We start from the raw sequence: 12,998 nt of genomic DNA, 5'->3' as shown, positions 1-12,998 counted from the left end.
ACAGTTTCTGAAAAAATTCTGATGGAAAAAAAGCCCAAATCATTCCGCCATTTCCTGACAATGAAAATCCGACGAGGGGGCTGGACCACTCCTCCCACAAGGCGTGCTTGGAGGCGAATGACGCAACCGACAGGCATGGAAAAACTCACGCATACGCACGAAGGTTCAAGCTTGGCTGACGTAAAAACATATGAATCAAATCCATATAGTTTTTGAAAAAAATAATAAGGTCGGATACTTTTCTAATAGACCTCATATGTCCAAGTGAGACATTTGCTCTTACATCTGGTTCTCTGTTCCTGCTCTGGACTCACACTTCACATTTAAGATCAGCCTCATCAGTTTGACCTTTAATTTTCATTCCGTCTGTGACACTTTCCAACTTTCACACGTCCTCATAGTTACAGTGACCTAATATTTGGTGCCATGTTTGAAGATGGTAACATCCATGACATTGATCAACATCACTTTCATCTGTAGGCTGAATGGTGTTTAAATAGTTCAGTCGATCAGACGCCTGAAGGTCAAATGTCAAACTGTCCTTATGGACGAGCTCATTCTGTCCCTCCTTGAAGATGACGGTCGCTGCCTTGACAGAGAAGACGTCTTGGTGGAATGATGGAACGTACAACACCTCCATCAATATCATGTCCACTGCACGACCTCTGCTGTCAATCAAGTGAACATTGGCTGCGCCCCTCTTCAACACAACCCCGCTGGTCCTCTGTCCATCAGCCAGCTCCAATATGTGCTTTTGCAGCTTGACACTTGAGTCAAACCTCTTAAATAAACCATCACTCAAAGTCTCTTCTTCCTTCCTCAGTGTGGTGATAACAGTCTCTGCATGAATAATATAATCTGTGACGCTCTCATGAACAGCTTTTTGAAGGGATGTCAGCAGGCTGATCACACGTGGCTTCACCTTACCAGCATCATGGTCTCTGAGAATCTGAAGAACCTTCCTGTGGTCGTCCACTGCATCTCTCATCACAAGTGACAGACTTTTATCTTCCAACACTTCAATCAGTTCAACAAACACCTCTTCATTTCTTTCAGCGTCTTCATCTGCACCCTCGTCACCTTCATCTGGCTCTTACAGTTTGGGCCTCCTTCAACTGAAGTTTAATTTCCCATAACTCTTAGTTTTCTCATCTCCTTGGAAACATATTCAGTTCCATCAGCTTCCCAACTCCTTCCTGGGTCCATAACCTGTTGATGTTGCATCATAAAAGCACTGGAATACTGTGTCTTAACATCATGGAGGAACAAACTCACACACAGCCTTCAGTTTGTTTGACTGGCAGGAAAACTGCTCACAGGAGCAAAATCACAGTCATTTATTGATTATCTGCTGCACTCTGACAATGACAGCAGTGTGAAGAGCACAATGAAGAACCCAACAGTTCAACATCTTTGAATTACAGGACTGATGGAGAGAATATCGCTTTTTTTTTCTCTGATCTTCGTCTCTACGAGGCTTTTATCCATACTCCAGTCCAGTAGGTAGCAGTAATGCAACGATAAGTTCGTCACCGTCATTAAAATCCGATGAAGAAGAACTGTTTCCTGTTGTGTTTCGAGGCTAAAGCTAGTTAGCTGGAGACGCTTGAAATAGTGATGGGCAAATGAAGCCCCATTCAAGACTCGAGGCTTCTCATCAAACGTTTCGATACATGTCTCGAGGCCTCACGCAGCGCTTGGTTTGTTGTACTGCCATCAAGTGGAGAAAGAAATGCACAGGATGAATTTACTCTGACGACCCCCTGGATTTGATGTTTGACCTTAAATTGTGCAAATAAATACTTGAAACAATAAATTAATAAACCAAGAATAATATTGTTCGTTAACTTTGTGAATTAAACACATGACTGAGTGAATTAAACAAATAAGGCCCTAGACATATTAGTTTTGAGACATATATTAATGTCATTTTTTAAAATGGGTGGTTTCAAATAATAATTTATAACAATGAAAGACTATTTTGGGGAGAGAGGGGCTGCTAAGTCCATAATCAACTATTTAAAATAATCCATAAAATTGCATCCCAGCTGCAGGCATTGAACCTGTCAATCACTCTCCTCCACGCGCTGGACCGGGCAAGCACCAAACGTTTCCTGCATTTTTCGAGCGCTTTTCAGCGAATCGATTCGCTCAACGAAGCAGTCACGTGGTTTCAGGAAACGAGGCCTAGTTTAGCTGTAGTCACGTGGTTTGATACAGGCCTCGAAGCGGGGCTTCATTTGACACGCCCCCTTTTGCTCGATACAGCCTTCGGAGCCTCGCTTCATTTCGCCCAACACTAGCTTGAAACTCTTCTCTGAACAGATCAAACTTCACTCTGTGATCCTCGAATATGTTTTTTGAAGAGCTCCAGATGCAAAAAGGTCAACAGTAAACCGGAAAAAGAAGAAAAGGCGAAGTTAGCGGGAAAAGGTGGAACAGCTGAGAAGGTTGTTGAAACAGCGGCTAACTGCTGCTAATACCGAGATATTTGAGTTGGTAGAAACAAACACATCACAGAGCAGCAAGAAGAAACGAGTCAACGTGCTGAAGACTGTTTTCAAGCTTGACGTTCGCTGATCCAGAGCAGGTTTGTCCACTAAACTTTATTTCAGACCAACTCCACCACATCCAGATGATAGCTGTTAGTTTGTGTTGGAGTTCTTATTATCGACTGAACACCAAATATCAGCAAGAAAAATAAATAAGACAAACTGTGCTTTATGATGATAAATGAAGGACAGTTCAGCTTGGTGATGGGCTGATCGATGCTATCGATTATAGTTTTTCCTCATTTTATACACAAAATGGAACTATGCACACAATTAATAAAATCTGAAGCTACTGGATCAACATCATGACTCCAAACTGCTGAACTTTGAGTGTACTCACCCCCACGCTGCCCTATAATAACCATATAATAATAAATCATATTTATATATTATGGTATTACGTGGTTATTTAGAAGAAAATAAAATTGAAGATCTATCTGGATAGGACGACTTAAAAACCTCTTTAAAGGAGACCTGCATTGAAAAAAATGCAGTCAGATTTTTTGAACAAAAAATGACTTACATTTACACATGAGATCCTTCTGAATGTAGTAAAGTAAATCTGAAAGCCCAGATCTGTCATTCAACGGAGAAATCTTCATTTGAAAATGACAAATTTACAGCTAACATTTAGCCCTCCGCAAATTGTCCCTCTCATCATGGACGCTGCCGAGACGTCACGGACAAGACCCTCTCCCAGCATGCATTGCGCCAATTGTAATTTGTGGATTTACGTCAGTTTGCATCTGCACCTTTTTCTTGTCTTATACGGAAGGATCTACTTTTTTAAAACTTCATATTGTCTTGCGGCACGTTTGGTGAGTACACATTTCTTTTATTTGTGCTTGAAAATTATTTTGGCGGACTTTTTCATACGCTCGTTTGATTGGGTGGTGTCACAATGAAAATCTACTGTCTTTTGCCTCCGGTACCATCGCGGGATATGGAGGCGAGACCCGCAAAGAATCCCAGTCATTAAAAATATATAAACCTCTCTCAGCATCCATGGAGCTCTGGGGCTCCGATTGCCGAGACGTGCGGTGCTGTGGATTTTGCAGCAAGAAGTCTGTCCTTGCAGCAACAGGTGTACCGGCCGCTTCGCATTAAAACAGCGAGCGTAATCTCAGGACTTGTGCCAAGTGTGCTGCAGCTCCATTCAGTAGACAGAGAGGTGATGCCGGCTGCAAAGCAGACATGGGGGGTGTGAGTGGCCCTTGTCGGAGGTTAACGAGCTCGTTAACGAGCCCGCAAACTTAACAAGCTTAGCAGAGGCAGAGAGCGGGAGAGGAAGAACGGCGCCCGCTTTCGATGTCGTTGCTGATCTGAGCACACAGATCTGTGTCTCACATTCATTGCAGCTTACTTTTGGATGTTGAAACCAGGATGTGTATAAGTAACATTACTAATAGATAAAATCAGTTTCAATGCGGGATCGGACTGAAGGCGGGAGCGCGTCGTCTTGTCCCTGACGTCATGGAAATGATACGGCTGTACAAACTGTTTTCACAGAGGGCTAAATTTTAGCTGCAAATTTGTCATTTTTAAATGAAGATTTCTCCGCTGAATTACAAATTTGGGCTTACAGATTTACTTTACTGCATTCACAAGGGTCTTATAAATACATATCAGCTATTTCTTTCTGAAATCTGACCACATTTATTTCAATGCAGGTCTACTTTAACTCTGAGGGTGAATTATGGCTCCTGATAGTGTTAATATCACACATACAAATGATTGTCACATTCTGAGAGTGGAAGAGTTCTTGGACATGTGAGCAGCTGCAGACATGTTATTATTGGACATTTGAGGAGCATAAAAATGAGGACTGATAAGACACAGTGAGACAGGGAGGGGACAGCTGTTATGTTAATGAGTGTCGGAGGAGGTATAGAGGCTTTGCAGTCATGTGACCTTGCCTCTTCCAGGCCATTCCCATCGCCACGCGACAGGTGTTGTGCCAAAGTACTTGCACTGACTCAGTGCAGCGCTTCCAGACGTTCTGCAGCACTTTAAATGTTCCCCTCCTGCTCCCAGACAAAAATAACAGCATGTTGGTTGTTCAATACATGACATTAAAAAAAAGTTTCATAATCTTTGATGACATTTAAGGCATGTGTGTCTTCACATTGATTACACGTACAGACACAGAAACTGTGTCCAACGTAAAAACGCCGTAATATGTTTATTAAAAAAGAAAACGCTGTAACTTGTTTATATATGTTAAAAAAAAAAAACACGCTTTAAGACATTTATGATCGCACCACCGTCAAGATAATTCAATGATTTTCACTCTTTCTTCAGTTCAGTTTGTTCATTCGAGATTAAAATATGAACAGTTACAGTGGTGGGCACAAATAACCAAAAAATTAACTTTGATAACAGATAATCACATAACTGAAAAGTTGTCTTTGATAAAGATAAACTGATAAACCACTCAAAAATGTATCGGAAGTTACAGATAACCGATAACCGATAAATTCCAGTATTGTTTCTGGTATATTTGCAACTACTAATAAATTGAATTTGAGTTTTAACACCATGATAGCTTCTGGAAACATCAAAAGCGACAACAGACCCAAACATTGAGCCCGCACTTGTTGTGAAAGTGTAATGACACGGACCCACAATAGGGGGCGTAAATGAATGGACAATAGATGAGCCAAAAATACAACACTTTACTGTTGTGAAGCGTGCACAACGAGAATACAGACAAATACAGAATTTGGACAGAGTCAAATGTACTAAGGTGACGTGTGGGCAGGCTCGAGGATAGAAGACGTCCGTCCAGAGAAGAGCCGGATCCCACACGATTTCCACTGCCACCGAACCCGGAGAATACTGGAGCTGCCAAGTTCTGAGTCCCCAGGTGGCCACCGTCTCCAGTGGCCAAACAGCCACAGTTATGAAACAGTTAGCAATACACTCAGCGACAGTTCCTCAATGGTGGGAAAAACACCTCCACCTCCGAAACAGGAACACAGTAAGAAATAACAGTAGTACCTACTACTTAACAGAGTACGGCTGAGAAAATACCTCAAAGGCAAATGATATCTCGGCAGCGGGGTGGAGATGTCGTCCGGCTTTTATGGAGTGGTTGATGAGTTGATGATAGGTGACAGCTGTCAGGAGTTAATGAGTGACAGCTGTCACTCCCGGCTCCTGTGAGGCGGCAGCGCCCTCTCGTGCCTGAAGCCCGCACTCCAGGCAGGGCGACCTCTGATGGGCCAGCAGTACCTCCTCTTCAGCGGCCCACACAACAGCACTTCTATGTTTGAACATCCTGCCCCCTGCTGAAAGCTCTTATTTACTACACGGCTTACAGCACAGAAGCAAGCTGAGAGCAGCCACAAAGCCCAGCTCTCTACCCAATCACAACGCTCCGGTCAGGCGGAGGTTTTGGAAAAAAAAGTCATACTGACTTATGGTTTGGTGTATAAATAAAATGAATACTGATAGAATAACTACATTAATGTCAATTCTGTCATTTGTACAAAGTTAAAATATATATCTTTTAATGTTGAATATTGCATTAATTCTGAGGTTTTGTAAGAAACACAGACAGATCGCAAAGGATTCTGGGTAAAAGTGCCTCTGCTAAACACATTGGTACAGTCATTCATTATGTAAACCAACACGTTAATATGATTTGTGTCGTGTGTTGGTGTTTACAGATAAATGTGCTTTTGTAAAATATTCCATTTTTGTAAAAACAGCCATTTTTACGGAGCCCTGGAGGTGTCATCGCAACATGTTTTGTATGTGGAGAGAATGTGCGCTCATTTTATTTTATTATTTTTATTATTAGTTTTATGATGTGCGCATGTTTTATGATATTGTAAAATGTGCACTCAGTATTGTCTTGACACATAAATGTTGGCTTTACACTGTGCGAGTTTTGGCCCTTTTTCAGCTGATTTTTCATTAGTGTGAGAATTTTTTTTAGACCGAGTTTCAGGTTAATCCTGCATCCTGCATCGTGTAGTGTACATGGAGTAACAAGCTGCGTTTAACATCTCACGACCACCTCTGATTGCCGATCGTATGGTCGAATGAAAATCAAACCTGTTTGATATTATTCTGGTCGGCCGTCGTGAGGGTATCCTGCTGCTGCTGAAGACCTACAAGCATCCAACCGCTCACACTGTGCATGTGCAAACACCGCAGAGCTGTCTTGTAATGTTTTTTTTTTTTTTTGTCATTTTGTTTTTAAACTTTGATGTCTCCCATCGAGAGTTTTTGTAAATTAAGTTTGGAAAAAACTTAACTTGTGATTAAAAATATCATACAGTGTCTGCTCATCTTCAAGACGAATACTGCCATGAACTGCCACGAACACTACTGGCCAGTAGATGGCAGTAGAGACCGTGAAAACTTGCCAAAACAAAATTCCAGATAATCCATGTCTGCTACATTTAAGATGCATGGAATTTAACAAACGCAAATACAATAACGTCTATCAACCCAGAGAATATATTCACAAGAGTTTTAGGTGCTCGAGTTTAATGCTGTTGTCCGTGGAGCCTGATCAGAGTGTTTGAAATGCATTTGTCCTGTCGTGAACGTACTGAGATTACCCTATCCTACCCATAATGCACTGCTGGGCACAGCATGTCACACTAAAACCTTAAAAATTAGCACATTACTTTAAAACTAAAACATATATCTGATATTTTCACTTTATAAAACTTCAGACATGACAGTAATTTTAAATAACTTGTCTAAAATTAGTTTGGTTAAAATTTGAACCACAAGTTAAAAATGTATGCCTCTGGATGACTTGGGTGATATTGCCAGCGTGTCAGTATGGTGTTAAAGGAATTTTTTTTTTTTTTGTGACCACTTCTCCTTTGCCTGCAGAGGATAGAGTAGTTCTTTATTGAAGCTGCTCTTCTGTTTGCAGATGGTGGAACCATACATCTGTTAGGAAACTTTTATCAGGTAGGTGCTCAACTGATTTTAAATTTTAAAAATGTTTGCTGCTGTTCAGCTTTGTTTACTACGTTATCGGTCTAAAAGTTATTGGACAAAAATTTATTGCAAGATAATTAGTCCGATAATGGTTTTTAAAGTTATAAAGATAATCCGATAATAAAAACATTATCTTCGATAATTATCTGTTATCGGATTATCGGAACTGTGCCCACCACTGAACAGTTATAACCTGTACACTCTTATACTTGTCTGTGACTTTTTCTGTTTGAAATAAAAGATAAGCAGACAAACATGATGTGGGTGACGGTTGTTTTGGTTTACAAGAAATAAAATTCAACTTTTACGCTGTTAAAAAAAAAAAAAAAAAAATCCAGTTGTTTTTACAGAAAAATTCTGTCAGCTGTGGTTTCCAGGGGAATTCTGTCAAAATTACAATGAATATGTAAATGGTTTGCACATACATATTTATGTAAATTTTACAGTTTAAACCTGTAATTAAAAAATATTAATGGTCTTTTTCATGTTGAATTGGCATGGCCATGCTGATACTAAACCTTTTTTTTTGTTTTTTTGTAAAATTTACAAATATATTAAGTCCCTTTGATTTAGTCCCTTTGATTTGATCCCATGATTTTACTCAGGGTCACCACAGCAGGTTACCTAACTGACCAGTTGCATAACTGAACATGAAAGCTACCGCGGGGAAAAAACAATAAATTATGTTTGTGAGCCTGGAAGCACACAGCAGAAAAATCCCAAAGGAACGTGCGGAGCACAGAGGCTCCCTACAGAGAGGTAACAGCAGCTATGTGCTGAGCCCAGAGACTCACTGCGGGGGGACGGGGGGACACATACAACAGGTGAGATTAGTTCCAATAATAAGAGAAACGACCAAGGTTACCAACAGGGTGCGATGTAGGAGCACAGCTGTGAACACGTGGCAACCAGGTTTCTACCCACAGGAACATTGAGGTTCAGCTGGAGGTGAGCAGAGATTCTGGCCCCGAACCAGTGGAAGGTCCAAGGTTAAATCCTGAACGGTGATGAGATGAAGGTCAGCTGTGGACACCCACTTAGCGGAATGCTGATCAGCTGTGAGACCCAGCTCAGAGCCATGTGCTGTCTTGACAGATGGGTCGTCACTCAGACAGCTCCTATGTACTGTCTTGACAGCCAGGAGACGAGCCATGATGTCACCAACAGCTGATGCACCAAGAAAGCAACAACCTTGCCACAGCAGCTCCACCTGGACAGAGAACAGAGCAAAAACCCAGACAGACCAGACCGAACCAGGGGCAAACCACACCTTTTTTTTTTCTTTTCTTTTTTTTTTTTTTTTTGGTCATAGTGGCTTCCTTAACAACAGGAGTAATGTTTTAGTGGCACAGTTTTTTCAAAACTTTCCATTTCTAACCCTACCCATATTGTAATAGTGAGAAAAAAAATGGCAAAAAAAAAGAAAATGGAGGAAAGAGGAGTTGAGATGGCTTCTTTTCACAGCCAAGCGTATTGTGACCGGCTAAACCTGACCTGCAGTTGTGGGTGGTACCACCCTGCATGTGATCTGTGACTAAACTCATCATCTCTGAAGCTGATAGTGGAGTAGACAAACATACCAGGCGTCTTTCTGGTGCTCAATTATTGCAGTACAAGGAGGAAATTGCCGTTTTTAGGTGGTTGTATTTATAATAGTATTTAGTGAAAATGTTTGTCATTAACTTTATTGAATGTTGTGTACACTGCTGTGTGTTTGTGGAGAAAAACCAAGCGGAGTCTACCTCTTTTGTTTTCGTGGTCCCCTCACGGCTTCCATAGCAAAGTGAGTAATGTTTTTGTGGCGCGTTTATTTTTTATTTCACTATTTCTAACCCTACCCTTTGTCATATTATTCATCATTAACTTTATTGAATGTTGTGTGCTGCTGTGTGATTGTGGAGAAAAATCCAACTCACTCTTTTTCTTTTTTCTTTTTTTTGTGGTAGCGGCTTCCTTAACAAAAGAAGTAATGTTTTAGTGGCATATTTTTTTTCAAAACTTACTATTTCTAACCCTACCCATGGTGTAATAGTGGAAAAAATGGCAAAAAAAAAATGGAGGAAAGAGGAGTTGAAATGGCCTGTTCTCACAGCCAAGTGTATTGTGACCGGCTAAACTTGACCTGCAGCTGTGGGTGGTACCATCATGCACGTGACCTGTGACGTCACTTGCAAAGCCTCTGTAGAGTCCAATGTCTAATTTTGAGGCAACATCACCCACCGCTAGGCTACATGACATCATCAGTTGTCTTTGTCATTGCTCGGTGTGAGCAGTAGATGTGATTGGCTGCTGCGTTTTATTGCTGTAAGATTTTTCTGTGAGCTTCGGCTGTTTTTCTGTTTGTGAATGTTACTGTGCTGTTCAGTGTCCTGTACTGTATGAACATCGATCTCTGCCATATCTACATCGGGGGAGTCCCTCTGATGTTTGGCACAAGATCAGAGTTTCAGAGTGTTTTTCCTCGTCTCTGACACTTGGACCAAATCATTGTTAAATTACTAAATGCTTTGAGAGTGTATTTACTACAACATGACAAATTATTTTAATCTAACGTTGATATTTCAATCTGACAGTTTCTTCAGGCTTCAGTCAAAGATCAGAATTGATCAGCATTGGGGGGGGGTATGTTTTTCTGCTATATGTCCCAGCCAGACCTGAGCCTTTGAGTTATTTTTCAACAAACCTGGAAAATTAAATTCACTCATCAAGATGGCAAGTTTGACCATTGAGGCAATTAAGCATATCAAAATATATGAAAATGAAAACTAAACACAAAGTTTTGTGTTTATTAATGGTTATAAATTTGTTGCCATGATATTGTACAAATTTTCCAATTACTTTGTCACAAAATTAGGAGAATGTCTCATTGTCTTCTTTTCTCTTCTTGATAACTGACTGTAAGTTCAGAACACATTATCTTATGGACATTATTATCATCTCTCTCTCTCTCTCTCTCTCTCTCTCTCTCTATCTCTCTCTCTCTCTCTCTGTCATCAGCTGATTGCAGCAGGTACATTAGGAAAATGTGCATGCCATGTGATCTCGGATCAGGGTTGGTGTCTCCTGCTTTAAGACATCTGTCCCAGCACAGAGACATTTTGGTGTTGTCTCACACTTGTGATTGGTCAGCCTGGGCAGCAGAGCAGCAGCAGGTGATTAAATCGGCCTGTTTTTAGTCTTTTCACCACTTGGCCGTTGACGCTCTCTTTCTTTTGTGTGTTTTAAAATCTTTCTACAAATATGTCTGAAGTCCAGCAGCTGAGGGACAAGTTGAAACTACAGCTCACACCTGCTGATGAAGGAATGAGCACATACCAGGAAGAAGAAATGTCATTTAAAAGAAGAGAACAAAAGAGGTAAAGGGCTGGAAGCTGTTTTTAATCCTCCAAATCTCTTCTACAGAACAGGTTTGTTCACTCAGCTTTGTTTGTGTTACTGATACTTTATGTTGTTGTAATGGTCTAATATTTTCCTTATCAGGTAATTCAGCAATCGTATCAGTGTGAGAATCCTCCCAGAAACAAGTTTTCGTCCCAGTAGGTTCTGTTTATTTGAAAATAACACTGGTTGTGTATTAAAATACGAGCATTGTTATGTGGGCCGCTGAAGAGGAGGTACTGCTGGCCCACCACCACCAGAGGGCGCCCTGCTTGGAGTGCGGGCTCCAAGCACGAGAGGGCGCCAGACCCAGAAGAAGTGATAGCTGTCATTCATCCTCTGCACCAGCTGTCACTCGTTCATCATCATCATCACCACCATAAAAGCCGGACTGCAACTCCACCTCCTCGCCGAGAAATCGCAACTACTGAAGAGGTAATTTCTCTGCTGAATGACACTTTGTGTGTATAACCTGAACTTCTGTTGCAGCCGTTTTCCTGGAGTGTTGCCTTGTCTGGGGAATTGGCGTTTGGTGTGACAGCGACGGCTTCGCCTCACATCCCAACCCAGATAAGTGGTTAACCAGGAGCTGCACGAGTGTGTGATTGGAGGTGGAGGTGCTCCCTCCTAACTGTGTATGGACTGTGGATTACTGAGTGTACGGACTCACACTCATTCATCTTATCTCTGCTTTCTGCCAGCAGTACCAGGGTCGACAGCCGAAGAAAGAGGCCACCTGGGGACTCGGGACTTGGCGGCTCCGGTGTTCTTCAGACCGTTGGTGGTGGAAGCCGTGTGGGACGCGGCTTCTCTCTCGTCAGGGGTCTTCTATCTTCGAGCCTGCCCACACGTCACCTGGTGTCAATTGACTGTGCAGATTTCTGTGAATTTAGTTGTGTATTATCACAACATTAAATTGTTACGTTTTGGCTTACTCATTGTCCGTTCATTTGCGCCCCCTGTTGTGGGTCCGTGCTACGACACCTTCCCAACAAGCATGTCTCATTTGAAAACTTCAACACATTTTTGCTGCTCAAACGAGAGAAATCTGGAGTGGAACTTGGAATATTTCTGGCAAGAAATCATTGAAAATGGCGCACATGTGCAATGCCAGTTTTATATATAATGTTATATATTGCATTAGACGTACCAATTCATGTACATTGATGTGTATTATCAACCTGCCTTTCAGTTTATATATTATATTTATTATTATTTGTTTTTCGTGCGTTCGTTTTGTGTAATGTTTATGAAAGCAACACGGGTGAGCCATTTCTTTAACAGTTTATAAATGTAATACAGAGAAACTGTGACTATTAATACTGTGATTTACAGCTTTTGATAAAGATGACAGTGTTTGGGGTTCATTTTTTTAAATTTTTTTTTGTTATTCCATGTGCAACTGGAGGACTGCTGCACACAGACGTTTGGTGCCTCAGCAGAGGTCAATTTCTGAAACGTTCAAACTATGCTGAATATGCACAGCTTTTGGATTGAGCCTTTCTTACTTCTTGCCTCCTCTCAGTACAAAAAGACCATCTAAGGTAGGAAACAACTTTTCCCACCTTAAATTGGTATTGTGTAATTTGAGTTGTTTGTTGTTGCATTGTTATTGGCCAGTCCTAGGCCTACTTGTGTTTATTCTTTGCACCATGCACATTTACTTCAATAATGCATTATTATTGTTGAAACTTTACCTTTGTGCCAGGAAATTGTGTTAGTATATTGGTGCACAATAAACTGGCAGCTACGCTGTGGCTTTCGATATGGCTTGGTAGATCTTGATGCACTGTCAACTTTAAAAGTAGATCTCAGTTCAAAAAAGGTTGGACACCCCTGGTTTAGAGCCCTATATGTCAGCAACAAAACCTTGAAATCTGCTCTTCGAGTCACTTGGAGCCAGTGAAACCAGAATGACTGTTATCAAACTGCCCGTTCTCTCTTTGTTTTTGTTTTTTTTTTGTTGTTTTTTTAGCCATCAGGTGAAACTCACCACTGTGCTGTTTTATTTGAGTGTTGTTCTAATATTTATTGTTAATTTGTTTCTTTACAGACATGCAGCCGTTGTTGGTGATTAAAAAAGAAACTCTCCCTGAACAC

General features: G+C 41.1%; 1 long non-coding RNA gene across 1 annotated transcript; it reads left to right on the top strand.

Moving 5' to 3' along the window:
• The first annotated feature begins 2,269 nt into the window (after positions 1-2,269).
• On the top strand, positions 2,270-10,790 carry LOC117531229. The gene is made up of 3 exons (XR_004566576.1): positions 2,270-2,590; positions 7,453-7,490; positions 10,518-10,790. It is a non-coding gene; the product is annotated as an uncharacterized LOC117531229 (long non-coding RNA).
• Positions 10,791-12,998: the final 2,208 nt, after the last annotated feature.

The sequence above is a fragment of the Thalassophryne amazonica genome, chromosome 18 (assembly GCF_902500255.1).
Source record: "Thalassophryne amazonica chromosome 18, fThaAma1.1, whole genome shotgun sequence".
NCBI classification, from domain to species: domain Eukaryota; kingdom Metazoa; phylum Chordata; class Actinopteri; order Batrachoidiformes; family Batrachoididae; genus Thalassophryne; species Thalassophryne amazonica.
Note: the sequence above shows the minus strand (reverse complement) of the source record. Positions and strands in the feature narration are given on the sequence as shown.